This window comes from Ascaphus truei, chromosome 2 (assembly GCF_040206685.1).
Source record: "Ascaphus truei isolate aAscTru1 chromosome 2, aAscTru1.hap1, whole genome shotgun sequence".
NCBI lineage: Eukaryota > Metazoa > Chordata > Amphibia > Anura > Ascaphidae > Ascaphus > Ascaphus truei.
Genome location: NC_134484.1, coordinates 355527403 through 355542643, shown reverse-complemented (window position 1 = coordinate 355542643; position 15241 = coordinate 355527403). Strand labels below are relative to the sequence as shown.

Sequence of the window (15241 nt, the reverse complement as noted above, 5' to 3'; positions counted from 1 at the left end):
GCCCCTATGATTGTCCTATTGAATTGCTCCCCAGTACCACACCGCCCAGTGGAGCCTCCTATCCATTGTCTATGCCTGAAACTAAAGCCATGAAAGAATATATTGCTAAGAATCTTCAGAGGGGGTTCATATGCAAATCCACATCTCCTGCAGGAGCCGGGTTTTTCTTCGTAAAGAAAAAAGATGGGACCTTGCGACCTTGCATTGACTATCGGGGTCTCACAAAAATTACTATAAAAAATCGCTATCCTCTTCCTCTCATTTCCGAACTTTTTGATCGTCTTCAAGGAGCTAAAATCTTTTCCAAACTGGATCTATGTGGTGCTTACAACCTTATTAGGATTCGTCAAGGCGACGAGTGGAAAACTGCATTCATATCCAGAGATGGACACTACGAGTACCTGGTCATGCCTTTCGGCCTTTGTAATGCCCCAGCCGTGTTCCAAGACTTTGTCAATTAAATATTTAGGGATCTTCTTAACTCTTTTGTAATCGTTTATTTGGACGATATCATGATCTTTTCTAATTCTATGCAGGAACATGTGGCACACGTCAAACAAGTACTCCTTTGTCTGTGAGAGAATCATTTATTCGCTAAACTTGAAAAGTCTAATTTTCATCAATCTTCTACAGTTTTCTTAGGATGCATCATTTCGGATACCGGCCTCACGAGAAGGGGGGTGACGGTGAGAGAGGGGGGTGGTGACGGTGAGAGAGGGGGGGCGTGACCATGAGAGGGGGGGGATGGTGAGAGGGGGGTGACGGTGAGAGAGGGGGGTGACAATGAGAGAGGGGCGGTGACAGTGAGAGAGGGGGGTGAGGGTGAGAGAGGGGGGGTGAGGGTAACAGAGGGGGTGAGGATGACAGAGGGGGTGAGGGTGACAGAGGGTGGGTGACAAGAGGGTGGGTGACCAGAGGGTGGGAAGGTAGGTGACAGGGTTGGTGACAAGAGGGTGAGAGGGTGGGTGACTGACTGGGAGACGGACCTGGAGGGTGACTGACTTGACTGACTGATTGACTGACTGGGTGGGTGACTGACTGACTGATTGGGTGGGTGACTGACTGGGTGGGTGACTGACTGCCTGGGTGACTGACTGGTCCCATACACACCGTCTCCCATCCATAAACACACACACAGAAACACTGTCAAACACACAGATACTGTCACACACACACACACACAGACAGACACACACACACACTGGAGTAAGAGAGGCAGCTTTGGATGTGAGTGACGGGGGGGAAGGGGAGGAAAGGCAAGCGATCCGAGCAGGAGGCTCCCTGCCTCCCCCTACCACCTGCCCCAGGAGCCAGTCAGCCGCGACCGCCGCTGTCCCGCTCGCCATGACCGCCGCTGCCCAGCTCCCCCTCCCGCCCTGCGTGGGCTACCAGGGAGCGCCGAGGGGGAAGGGAGCGCTGTGAGGGTGGAGGGGAGCGCCGGGGGGGGGGGGGGGAGGAAAGGGGAGCACCGGGGGGAGAGGGGAGCGCTGGGGGGGGGGGGGGTGTAAGGGAGCGCCTGCGGGTTGGGGGGGGGGGTGGAAGGGAGTGCCGGGAGGGAAGGGCGCGCACACACCCCTGGCGGGCGCAGGGGTGGGTATACCGCACCGTGAGCGCCACCAGGAGAGATAGGCAGACAGCAGGAGTTGAGAAGTGAGTGGCTGGAGTGGCTGCTTCTCCTCCTGCTGGCGATCGGGAGTGTGCACGCTTCATTGAAACGCATATCAATATGCATATGCGTTCCAATGAATGAGGAAACAGACAGGAAACGGGAAAACAGAGAGCATTACATCGCCCTGTATCAATTAACCTTTGCCGATCAATCACAGGAGAACAGATTGATCGGCAGCTTTGCTATTCACTGGGTATTGTATTGTATTGTACAGTATGTCTTTATTTATATAGCGCCATTAATGTACATAGCGCTTCACAGTAGTAATACATGTGGTAATCAAATAAATAACAGATAATATAAATAACAGATCATGGGAATAAGTGCTTTAGACATAAACGTAACATTAAGGAAGAGGAGTCCCTGCCCCGAGGAGCTTACAGTCTCATTAGGATTACATTGATGCAGATATTGAAGTTGAAAAAAAAAACACTTAAAAAATAAAATAAAATCGCCAGCAAGAACTGCAGCTTTAATATAAAATCCTTAAAAAATATTTTCTATTGGCTTGTCAAAATGCTAAATGTATTTATAGACCTGCCAGTTATCACACACGTGTTAGTCTCGGATCAATGAATGTTCTCTTAGGCTTGAACAGTCTTCCAAATCAGTACTTTCTAAACGGTAGTTGTTTTTTTTTTGTCAAGATCCACGAATTTCACTGATTTTGATGTCCTTGGAGGTCCGCATTATATAGGAGATGTGAGGTTTCCCTTTCAGGACCAATGTTTCGCTTGTCCCTAGTAGGCATCCGTAGTGCCAGAAGGGTTGCCGGGAATTGTAGTTTATCTGCCTCTTCTCAGTGTCTCCCTGTCATGGCTGCTTCCAGTTAGGTACTGTGCTTTTCCTCCTTCTAAAAGAGACTGTCCTTTTCCTGTATCAGCTGAATGGTTTGGGGATAGAACGGACATTGCAGGTTATTACGCATACATAAGGGTTACCATGCATTAAGGCTTTCTGTTTTACCTTTTTGGGACTGTTTGCAATCAGACTGTGTCTCACTGATTTTGCTCTATAAAGATGATTTGGTCCTGATCAACTTCAGGGAGCATAGGATTTATTTGTTAACCCTTTGTGTGTGTGTATATATATATATAATATATATATATATATATTATGATTTGTTTATATGAGGCTGGCATTCTTATATGTAAGTTTGTCACCTGAGAAAATGCTGTGTTTCACACGAGCTGCAAAGTAACTGCTGTGTTCTGCATATATACATCTATGTTTAAAAAAGCTGTTAATTTGGTCCTGATATTTACACAGCCTGTATATATATATATACACACACACACATATTCATGTAATGGCTGCCTGCAGTGGAAAAACAGGAAGGTCTATATAAAGCAGACAGAGTGTTAAAGTCCCTATCGGCTTTTTTACACCTCCCCAATTTTCAGCCAGTAAACATATTAGTGAGATATATAGTAAGCTTGACATGAAGGGTAGTGACAGGGGAAGGTGGCTGTGAGATGTGTCCCTTCTCTTGCTTGGTAGTGTTGTATGTTTATATTCAGCAGAGAGAGGAGGAGGGAGGGTGAAAGGAGCAGACACCCCAAAATCACAGGTATACTAACAGCTGTGCCCCCCCCCCCTTTCTTCTCCTGTATGCATGTTATACATATTAAAGCATTGGGGTTGTGTGCAGCAGCGCAGCTTGTAAATGATTAGATTCTTCCTGTAGCCTATGACCCTCTCCTGCAGGGGCTCAATGACCCTAGGGCTGATTCCTCCATTGCCTGCGAGTTTGCATTAACTGCTTCCTCTTGCTGCTGGTTGGTTACTACACCCAGATTTTCTCAAACCCAATACAAATGGTGAATGCTTGTTGTGATTTTTTTTTAAATTCTTTCCACCCCCTCCCTCCTGTGGGATTGCAGTGATTGTGTGTGTGTGTGTATATATATATATATATATATATATATATATATGTGTGTATATATATATGTATATATGTATCTCTCTCTCTGTATCTCTCTCTCTGTATCTCTCTCTCTGTATCTCTCTCTCTCTCTCTCTCTTTTATATCTCTCTCTATCTATATCTCTCTCTATCTATATATATATATATATATATATATATATATATGCAAATATAGCTGTATGCTCATCTGCATGTCTTAGGCAGGTCTGCAACCCCGCCCACACTCGTGCCTGTACTAGAAACGATTTGTGGCCTGTAGGATTGCTTGACGGGGGCGTGCCCGTCACATGAGTGGTTCGCCCTTATTGCCTAAACCGCAAAATCAAAACATTTAGTCTCGCGCAGTATTGTCTGCCCCGTCACTCTCGTGCACGGCTGCTCTGTGGCTGTGCACATTGCCTTACGGCCTTTTGTTTTCGGGTCGCTCGTTCTGTCGCTCCTACTATGGATGCGAACTTAACATAGAATGCTTCCACTGCAGCCAGGGATTCTGGGACATGATATGCAAATGAGCACGGTGTGTCACTTTTTACTTCTTATCCATTTTAACATCGACCCCCAATACGCCTGTGTGGATGCATCAGGCTGCCGTACTACACAGCTTTTTTTATTAAATTTTTTTAGCACAGTTTGGGTTGCGGAAAAAGCGATGTAAAATGGCATTCCTCCCTGAGCTGACCCTGTGATGTTAATGTCTGGTTACATTGCCTTTGTAATCTATTGTAGGAACCTTCAGCTGCAAATAATGCACGCACACAACATTCAGGTTCATTTCGTTTATGGGCTTATTTCTGAACGTTGTGAGTGAATTTCCTTCTCCATAGTACATATTTATCTTTTGGTCTTTGCAGTGGGGTGTACTTCGTAGGGTAAGTCCCAATTATACTTTTAGGGCAGTGGTGCGCAAACTGGGGTGCATGAGAATTTCTAGGGGGGCATGGCGGTTACAGAGGCCCCGCACTCTTCCCCATGGCATTTAAATTAAATGCCGGGGGAGGCATGAGGCCAATGTAACTTCCTTACCTGTTCTCTGCCAGGTCTAATGCGACGCGTTTCCATGGCAACCCGGTGTCCTGTGACGTGACGCATCCCCATGGCAACGTACGTCAAATGACGCGGCGGGGTTACGTGGCGTCACATGACGCGCACCGTCATTTGACGCCGAGTACTTGGAGAGGGAGGTGGCGCGCGAACGCTGCGGCTTCCGGGCAGGGGGGTGCAGCTCAAGAAGTTTGCGCACCCCTGTTTTAGGGTATCTGTTCTCAGTATGAGGCAGTTAAGGACATAAAATATGTTGATGGAAACCTGTTTTAAAGCTGACAGGGAAGGGGGGGGCGCGTTATTTGTCACTAGTACTATTATTTTATTGATTCCCTTTACTTCTGATAACACATTTAGAAAATTATCAAGCAGTATGCTATTTTTCTGAAATATTGAAGTCGTTTTGATTTTTCTGGAATATAGAAATAGGTGCGCTCATAATATCATTATTACAATTTCTGGAGCAGGTGGAGGGGGGGGGGTAGCTGACAGATCAGATGCGAATACGGTCTACAAAAGCTGTCCATTTTTATTAACTTATCACCTACTGTATTGTGACTTTTATATAACTACCACACAGCTTAGCATTGAATCCAGCTGCAGCTGAAATGCTCCACTAGTTCTGATCACATATTGTAAGCTAGCCACTAGCAAAAGCCTTTACGTATTATTTGTTTATGCGTTTCAGACCTAAATATGGAATGAAGAGATCTCTACTAATTAAATGAATGTTGAGAAAAAGCAGAGAAAGTGTGAGATGACTGACTGATAACATGCTTTGCAGATGTAACATTGATAAGTGGCACTGCACCTTTCAGAAGGTGCTTCCACTGATGTTTCTGAAGGTGATATTCTTGCAGTGAAAGTAATCAGATGTGTGGATCCAGGCAAATCGCCCTTCAGCTTCTTCTTTTTTACCTTTTCTATATCCCCTCCACAAGCATTGACACAGCTCTGTTGTCTCTCCGACACTTATCCCCACCTTGTGAAACTGTTGTCTCCTCGTTCTCATGCTGATTGACTCTTTTTATTTAGCTTCTCTACCTGCCGGATAAGGCAAGCAAATCATTTCCCCGAAGTTTTCCCCCTGATGTTTTTGAATTTTCAATGTCGCTTTGAAAATGAGCCTTCTTCCGGATTCAGTAATTGCAAGTGATTATAATTACTGATTATACTGATTATGAGTGATTTGTTTTTGAAATGATGATATCTTTTAGGTGTTTTATACTTTGAATTTGTCTTCCTGGGGATGAATTGGTGCAGAAGGCAGACATTTTAGACATTTGATTTCGGAATGCCTTGTGCAAGTACTTCATTCAGTGCTTTAAAAAGTATCTGTCCACAATATCACCGCCTGTTATTTATATGTATTGCAGTTAGGGATCATGGTTTTTGGTATTTATTGTTGCGTTTTTTTAAAAGTGTTAACAATGGGGAAAAGAGAGACATTCCAATTTGGTGTTTTATCGTTGCACGTATTTTTAGTTTCCACTATACTGTAAGAGGTGGAACTCAGTAATAAATGTTGCTTCATTTCCAGTTAAAAGCGATTTTAAAAAAAATGTAAGTCTAAGATTATTTATTTTCAGTTATAATAGAAAACTATAATTCCTAACTTTAGTGTTTTTTACTTAATATTAGTACGTTTTTGGTAATATATGGCACTGTTTGAATCACTAGCTAGTAGATCATACTCCTTTATTACAATAGAATATCATCACACAAAATGTGTACCGCTTTCCACATGCATGGAATTAACCACTTAGGTAAAGTCTGCGTAAACAAATAATTCTTATTCATCAACTAATATAACAGAATAGGGAATACAGAAATGTTTGTTATTTATACACCCTTAATGGCTGTGTGTGTGTGTGTGTGTGTGTGTGTGTGTGTGTGTGTGTGTGTGTGTGTGTGTGTGTGTGTGTGATATGCAGAATATGTGCAGTGTAAGACACTGTTGAAAGGGCATATTTATTTATTTTTTAATGTAAACGGTTTTGGGCTTGCATACAATACAATTATTTTACGTAGGGGATAATTGCAAATTAATTCTCAGTTGAAACATCTTTGTCCATGCTTCCTCGTTACACGTTACTGCTCCCCTTTGCCATTATCCTCAAAGCATCTGACGTCCTAAGAACATATTTGGCCCTTTTCTATGAGCTGTGAGATATTGAGGGTTTGACGTGATAGCTGACAAAGCAAATTACCTCTATTTACAGATACCATACTTTATAACACGAAAAAAGTTATCCTTAAGGTATGCTATCTATCCCAGAAAGTGGGCAGCTGAAATAGAGGCACTTAAACATGTGTAATGTACTGTAAACACCAGATTATTTTACCAATAAAACTTTAGTATTTTGGGATTTATTTATATGTTGTATATATTCATAGACCCGCTGACCGTTTATGAAAGCGGCCTTCACGCTGCTGTCATTGGTTGAAGTTTTCACACCCAGAACCACTGGCTGCAGTGGAAGCATTGTATGCTAAGAGATAATGGGGAAAGGCAGGGTTGCAGAGCTGTCTGAGACGTGCAAATGCACCACAAGTGAGATTTTTATTTACTGTACACTGTATGGTGGAGGTTTTGTTTCACTTTGTTTACTCACCATTACTTTATTAATGTCTGGGTTTACACACACTGTCAGAGGAATATTTACACTTGATTTTTATTATATTAGGTGCTGAATAGGTACAGTTGGATGGCATGAGATACTGTCCTATGTTTTACAGAAGCTTGTGTGTGCTCTGACATCAGAAGGGAGCTTTGCAAGGCTGTTCTTCAGAATAATTGTCACAGCATATCTAAGAAAAGATCACTTTACTGAGGAGGTCTATTGCATTAGAGGTATTTTGAGAATTGTGAGACTGCCAATGCTTGTTGTCAGGATTATTCACATGGTGGTTCACACTATCCATCTTGGTCTTGCTCACTCCCTACATTGGTGTAGATACGTGGATCTCAACCTGTTAAGAACTTCAAAATTGTAGTATAATTCAGTGCAATCCCTAAGAAATGTATTGTGACTTTGCAGAACCCCAGCCCACTTATCTGATGGACATAAAAATACTACTATTATGGTAGGGCTTACAGGTTCTTAAGTATACTAGCTGTTTTGTATGTACTTGATAAGATAACCGTATACAACTGACAAACCCTCTGATATTCAGAAGTGTGGCAAAAGTATACAATTATTGGGTTTTGAAGAGTAAAATCTGCTACCGCAAATTTGTCTCCGGTGGAAACCCACAGATCTACAGTACATTGTCTTTAAAAAAAAAAAAAACCTTCTGTGGCATACTGTACTGTAATATAAGAATCACTGGAACCCTAGCTTATCTTGTAACACCGTAACTTCAACCAAGACAATGCTTTGCTATCACTGTGTCTTTAAAAGGGAAAAAAAAGTCTACAGTATTTAGTGCACAAATAATTACATGTCCTCCATAACTTTTACAGAGATTTACAGTAGATAATCTTTTTTTATAGAAGAATACAATTGAGTTAACACAGTAAACAGCAGTTAAAGCTAAATAAACCATTGGGAACTAAATAAAATACACGGAGTTGAAAATAAATTGGTTTCTTAATTTGACATGTCAGTATATTTGTGTCTCTTTGTTTTCTCAAATGTAAATAAAGCTGAAGCTTTTTTTTTTTCCTTTCCTTTTTTGATTTTACAAGTTTTATAAATGTTCTCTTTTAATGAGAATAATCTTCCTATCACCTGAATTTCATAATTGTACATTGCGTTCAGTTATTGCATACCCTGGGTAATGAGGTAAAATGCTGCATACGTAGGGCATTTATTATTTATTTTTTAACAATCAGATGCTTGCCATCTGTAATAAATGATGACGTCACAATGTAAATACGTTGTCAAGACTACAGATGTATGGTACTGTATGTAACCAGTTATTTCAGAAACCTTTGAGCTGCTGTTATTTATTGACTTCAAGTATTGTTTCATGTAGATTGTATATATCTGATAAACTGGGAGCGTTTAAATGTTTTTGTAATTTCATGAATTTATTACCATAGTGAAGTTGCTTTCTCAGCATTACAGATTAATGCTGCTCAAGTAACTGAATCCAGAAACCGTACAAATGCCAGTTATACACTTATGGTCCTCAGAACCCTTTTACATTTCACTTGAGGGTTGTCAGCTACGTAACTTTTATATATTTGCCAGTGTCCAGTGCTATACACTAAGTTCGAGTTTCAGATCTAGAGATATATGTATGACTGTGTTGTGATTGGACTGCGCACTTTTTAAGGTGCAAAACTGCAGGGAGTGTGCAGGCAGCATGGAGTCAGTCTCCGCCGGAACCTCGACATTGGTGTCCAGGGGCGCTAGTGTCGAGGCTCTGGCGTTAAATGACAGCCACGTTGTCTGCATGGTCTGCCGTTTCACGCCTTTACACAGTCTCCTCGCTCCATCCGTCACTGTACTTCATCAAGTCTCATAGACAGAGGTAAGGTCGAGAGTATTTATTATTTCAGTTTGGGTGCAGGGGTCTGTGGGGGAGGGGCTGTGTGGGTTATATAAAGTAGAGCTGGGTCAAGGGGATATTTGAGGTGGAGAGTCTTTTATTGAAGTGTATGCCAGTAATTCATCTATAACTTGTCGTGGACGAGTGAGTTTTGTTTTCCTTGATTGGTGAATCTTAGTGGATTGTTTTCAGCCATGTGTTTGTGTATATTTATAATAACTATAACTTGTTGTTGTTGTATCTGTATTTAACCTGAGAGGCACTTACTGTACAGAGAAGAGGTAAAGATCTGACCAGAGTTGGGCAATAGACCAGAAAGGTATTAGCATCTCCATACAAAAATGACAATAAGTCCGTATTGGATTTTTTTATTATGGAAGTCTTGGTGTCAGTCAGCCATGGGAATCATTATCATTTTAGAGACATCTAGTGTCATAACATTTTCTTTTAGCACTAAACTCTGCTCTGCATCAGGTATATTTCAGAGATATTATTGCAAAGGGAATTGACCCAATGTGCCAAATGGTTCTTAATAAAAATGTTAAGGTGAATAGTGAATGTAGAATGTGTAGATATGGTAAACAGACAATAAACAAAAACCTGCCCCATGATTTCAAGAACCATCATGCAAAATGTGGTTATGATATCTTAAGAGGTGTCCAAATGCTTAGCGAACAGACAGACAAACAACTTTCCAAAATATATATTAGATTCAGTGCAAGTGACAAATGTACAATGATATACATATGTGTTTATGCCAACTTTATTGTTGTGGGATATTCTCTGCATCACTGCCACTGAATCATATGGAAACTCTGATATTCTGGGTAATAATGGGGTGTGTTGCGTTATCACTAGGAACAATACATCTGTAACATAGCTCAAGGACCACAGTGGAGGAAAGTAGCAATTGTAACTGACAAATTGTTGCATTTGTTAAGGGCAATAATTAGGCTTTTCATTATTTGGCTCCAGTTTAACAAGTATTAAGTAAACAATTCGATGATTAAAAAAACATTTTTGTAGATCTCACTTCTCTTTGTTGTAATGCAGATCTTGTGTACAGAGCCTGGGGTATTTAACTTCCCTGTCCCCTTACAGAGAGCATTAAAAACCTTTCTTGTTCACCAAAATCAAGTCCAAACTTTCATTTTGTCAATTTGTTTTAGTTGATTTAGAAATCATCTTTATACAATATACATGATGCAGATACTTTTCTGCTTTGTGCATCAATTTGTTGACTTGATTTTATTGATGAGTGTAAATTACGTTGTATTCATACTTTTATTACCTATTGATTTCAAAAAGCTTTATTCTTTAATAAAATGAAGTCCTGTCTTAAAAGGGATATTGTCTTCTAACTACTTTTTTCCAAATGCTTTTTAAATACTGTAGAACCTCTCATGTAAATGATGCAAATATACCCGACTGAAGCATTCTTGACTGTTGCAATCAACTCAGGATTGAAAAATGTTTTCATTTATCAAACAGTAACATATTGTATATGCTTGTCTTCTAAAATATCTCCATTCAAAAGCTTCCACCTTTTTTGAGTTTAACACACTCAAGCCTAACCTCGAATTAATGCTACCACCATTGTCCGATTGTTACCATGAATTAGTGCCAAAAGTAACTTGCCACAGGGGCACTTTGATAATTGCAAAGTTCTAGTACTGTGTTTCACTACACAGAGCCTGATTTCTCCCACATCCATACCAAAATGATAAGTAAAACTGGGCTGTCGCCAAAATATCAAGTAATAATACTATAAAGGTTATACTGTAGTGCCCACGGTTATTCTAACACAAACCAGTGGCAATCGCCAAAAAGACCCAGGTACATGCTGGATACATGCCTTAAACTGGACCCAGCATTTCTGCATTGATTAATGGCCCATCAGATTAACAGCGGGGGTTCCTGGCAGTCCCATTCAAACGGAATGGGACAGCCAGGTACCCCTGCTGTGTTAATCCTATGGGTTATTAGTCAATGCAGAAATGCCTTAAACTAACCAGGTTACACCCAGCACATACCCAGAATGTAACCGGGCTAGTTTAAGGCAAGCTTTAGAATACTCGTGGTCACGTCTGTACGTATCTTTTTATTTATTTATAAAATGTTTTACTAGGAAGTAATATGTTGAGTTACCTCTCGTCTTCAAGTACAGTTGGGTCTGGAAATAATTGGACACGGATACAAGTTTTGTTATTTCGGCTGTGTACCAAAATAAATTCAAGTTACAGTTAAATAATGAATATGGGCTTAAAGTGCAGTCTATCGGCTTTAATTTGAGGGTATTCACATCCAAATTGGAGGAAGGGTTTAGGAATTACATCTCTTTAATATGTAGCTCCCTCTTTTTCAAGGGACCAAAAGTAATTGGACAATTGACTCAAAAGCTGTTTCATGGATAGGTGTGGGCTATTCCTTCGTTATTTCATCATCAATTAAGCAGGTAAAAGGTCTGGAGTTGGTGTTGTGAACCCACAACATGCGGTCAATGGAGCTCTCAATGCAAGTGAAATAGGGCATCCTTAGGCTGCAAAAAAAAAAAAAATCATCAGAGAGCAGGAACATTAGGAGTGGCCAAATCAACAGTTTGGTACATTCTGAGAAAAAAAAGAACGCACTGGTGAGCTCTGCAACACAAAAAGGCCTGGACGTCCATGGAATACAACAGTGGTGGATGATCGTAGGATCCTTTCCATGGTAAAGAAAAACCCCTTCACAACATCCAGCCAAGTGAAGAACACTCTCCAGGAGGTAGGTATATCATTATCCAAGTATACCATCAAGAGAAGACTTCACGAGAGCAAATACAGAGGGTTCACCAGAAGGTGCAAACCATTCATAAGCCTCAAGAATAGAAAGGCCAGATTAGACTTTGCCAAACAATATCTAAAAAGCCAGCCCAGTTTTGGACAGATGAAAATAAGATCAACATGTACCGGAATGATGGGAAGAAAAAAGTATGGAGAAGGCTTGGAACGGCTCATGATCCGAAGCATACTGCATCATCTGTAAAACATGGTGGAGGCAGTGTGATGGCATGGGCATGCATGGCTTACAATGGCACTGGGTCACTAGTGTTTATTGATGATGATGATGATGATGTGACAGAAGACAGAAGTAGCCGGATGAATTCTGAAGTGTATAGGGATATATTGTCTGCTCAGATTCAGCCAAATTCAGCGAAGTTGATTGGACGGCGCTTCACTTTACCGATGGACAATGACCCAAAACATACTGCGAAAGCAACCCAGGAGTTTTTTTAAGGCAAAGAAGTGGAATATTCTGCAATGGCCAAGTCAATCACCTGATCTCAACCCGATCGAGCATGCATTTCACTTGCTGAAGACAAAACTTAAGGCAGAAAGACCCACGAACAAACAACAACTGAAGACAGCTGCAGTAAAGGCCTGGCAAAGCATCACAAAGGAGGTAACCCAGCGTTTGGTGATGTCCATACATTCCAGACTTCAAGCAGTCATTGCCTGCAAAGGATTCTCGACAAAGTATTAAAAATTAACATTTTATTTATGATTGTGTTAATTTGTCCAATTACATTTGAGCCCCTGAAATAAGAGGACTGTGTATGAAAATGGTTGCAATTCCTATACGTTTCATACAATATTTTTGTTCAACCCCTTGAATTAAAGCTGAAAGTCTGCACTTCTATTGCATCTCGGTTGTTTCATTTCAAATCCATTGTGGTGGCGTACAGAGCCAAAATTATGAAAATTGTGTCAGTGTCCAATTATTTCTGGACCTAACTGTATGTCCTGGGCACAGAGTTATGATGACAAATACATGGTTACAAATACATAGTCACATATACATAGTTACATTAAGCGAGCAGGGTTATACATTATATACAAGACATTGCATGCACAGTAAGAGATAATATATCTTATGTAACAATTACAGACCAGATTAAAATGAGACCACTTTAATTTTGAAAGAACTTAGACTGGTGGCGGCTGTGAGAGTCTCTGGTAGATTGTTACAGTTGTAAGGTGCACGGTAGGAGAAGTGTCACGGGGGAGACTCCTGGAGCGGTTAGAATCTCGGCTGGAACAGCGGGGAGCAGGCAAGGATTGTTGGGGTCACAGGCTGAGGTCGGAGGCAGGCAGGATCGTCTGTGTCACAGGCAGGGGTTGGCAACAGGAAGGCAGGAGGAGAGCAGGAACTGATACTAGGGAACAGGGACTGAGAGCAAGGAACAAACTGGGACAAGCCAGATTACTAGCAAGGGCCTTTAATAATGTTACCAGAACTACAAGGAACTGGTCGAGTCAGATCAGATCAGGTTATGGCAGATTCAGGAGTCAGGATCACAAAACAAAGGCCTGGAAGTACAGGAAACTATAAAGACAGAGGACAGGAGCAACAAGAGGAGACAGACAGAGGAACCCCAGAGCAGACAGAAACAGCAGCACACCCGGTGGACAGAGAAGGGAGAGGGAGACCTAGGAAAATGTCAGGACTATTCCTGACACTACTCCCCCTCCCCCCCCCTCTCCAGGCTCCTCGGGAAGACCTTGCTGAAAGGCCGATTCGCAGTGGCCCACGTCTGGGGATTTTTTTTGATATGCTGAAGGGACTCCACAGGCTGCATAAGTCCATCAGAAGACCGACAGAGGGATGCAATTCTCAGAGTGTGAGGATTCATCAACCCAAAAGCCAGAGAATCCGTGAGCAGTCATTTTGACTTTGCAGAGGAGGTTACAGACTCGGCAGAGGACGCATCAGATACTGATGGGGAAAACGGAAGAAAGTGCGCTCGTCTTCACAGCAGGAGCAAAGGTGCCAGCAGTTCCTCCAGGTGTAGCAGGGTGTCCCTGATGGAAAACAGACTCATGGTGGCCTCCGGAACCCCTTTTCCTAAGGTGCTGATGGGAAATCCAAGAGCGGTGCATTTATCCTCTTCACAGGAGCGTAGGCATCAGCATAAAGTACATCAGGCATTGCAGGGAACTTCACTAGGGTTGCATTAACTTCATAGCAGGGGCATGGGCATCAGGAACAGGTACATCAGGCTTTTCACACGTGTCGGCATAAGCATCAGAATCAGATGCATTGGGCATTGCAGGGATCTTCATGAGGGGTGCATTTGGCATCACAGAAGGGGCATGGGCTTCAGGAATGGATACATCAGGCTCTTCACATGAGTCAGTGGGGCAATTATTGTCCTTAACCCAGCAGAAGACTTCTCGCTCAAACGCATCTTCAACTGGTTTGACAGCGAATTGTCCTAGGCATCGTGCGGTCATCTCTTCTCTGTTCCTGGCGTAACCACTTGTGCCTGGCTCAGCATAAAAGATCTCCAGCGGCTCAACCTTTGGCAGAGTTCTCACCAGCTCTGACTGTATCCCGTGACATCTTTCTTTCTTGTTGCATAAATTTATTTAGACGAAAACACAGCTGAATATCCAGTGATGCTCCTCCTCCTCCTTCTTTTTATTTTTTTATTTTTTTGTGTGTGCAATAGCGGTTATATGTATGTCTCATTCTAGTCCCAGACAGAATCTTGATGACGGTGGCTTTCATAACAAGGAATCTGGTTCGGACCAAGTGGGCACAGTAGAATGACTGGATCAGAATTGCACTTCTTTGTCATAATCTGCTTTTTCTTTCCAGCCTCTTGTGGAAAGCAGACTGTAGCACTAAGACAGCATAGCGAATACGCTTATAGGAACTCGCAGCTTGCTTGGATAGGATGCAGGATCTGTATCTGGACGGAATCAAACACACTTCTTTCTTTATATTCCTGTAGCATCTTTGTACTGCAGTCAAATGTTAGACGGGTTCAGCAACAATCACACATTGTTTCAGATATTCATATTTCCTCCTTTTTTCGTTGCATTTTCCAAATTTGACTGAAAAATGCAGGCTGCTTTATTCCGGCGACAAAGCTGAGGCGGCCTGTATGATGACCGCTGCGGAGCGTTTGCGCAGATAATGCTGTCTCTCCAGCCTTCCTTGGATGAGGTCTCTGTAGTATCTCTGAAAAGTTATGATGCTTCTAGTCTTTCTTTCAGAGTCTGCTCTAATTTTAGAAAGTTCTAACTGGAAACATAGGGAGTTACCTCTTTTTCCTTTTCC

The 15241-nt window shown here is 41.9% G+C and overlaps 1 protein-coding gene across 2 annotated transcripts in view; it reads left to right on the top strand.

Annotated features, from left to right (window-relative positions):
• Positions 1–2452: 2452 nt before the first annotated feature.
• The window catches only part of TBC1D5 (TBC1 domain family member 5), a 600469-nt gene continuing 587680 nt past the window's right edge, over positions 2453–15241 (top strand). For both annotated transcript variants that reach the window (XM_075586906.1, XM_075586905.1), the window contains exon 1: positions 2453–2502. The gene's annotated coding sequence lies outside the window, so the exon portion shown is untranslated. The remainder of the gene's footprint in view (positions 2503–15241) is intronic.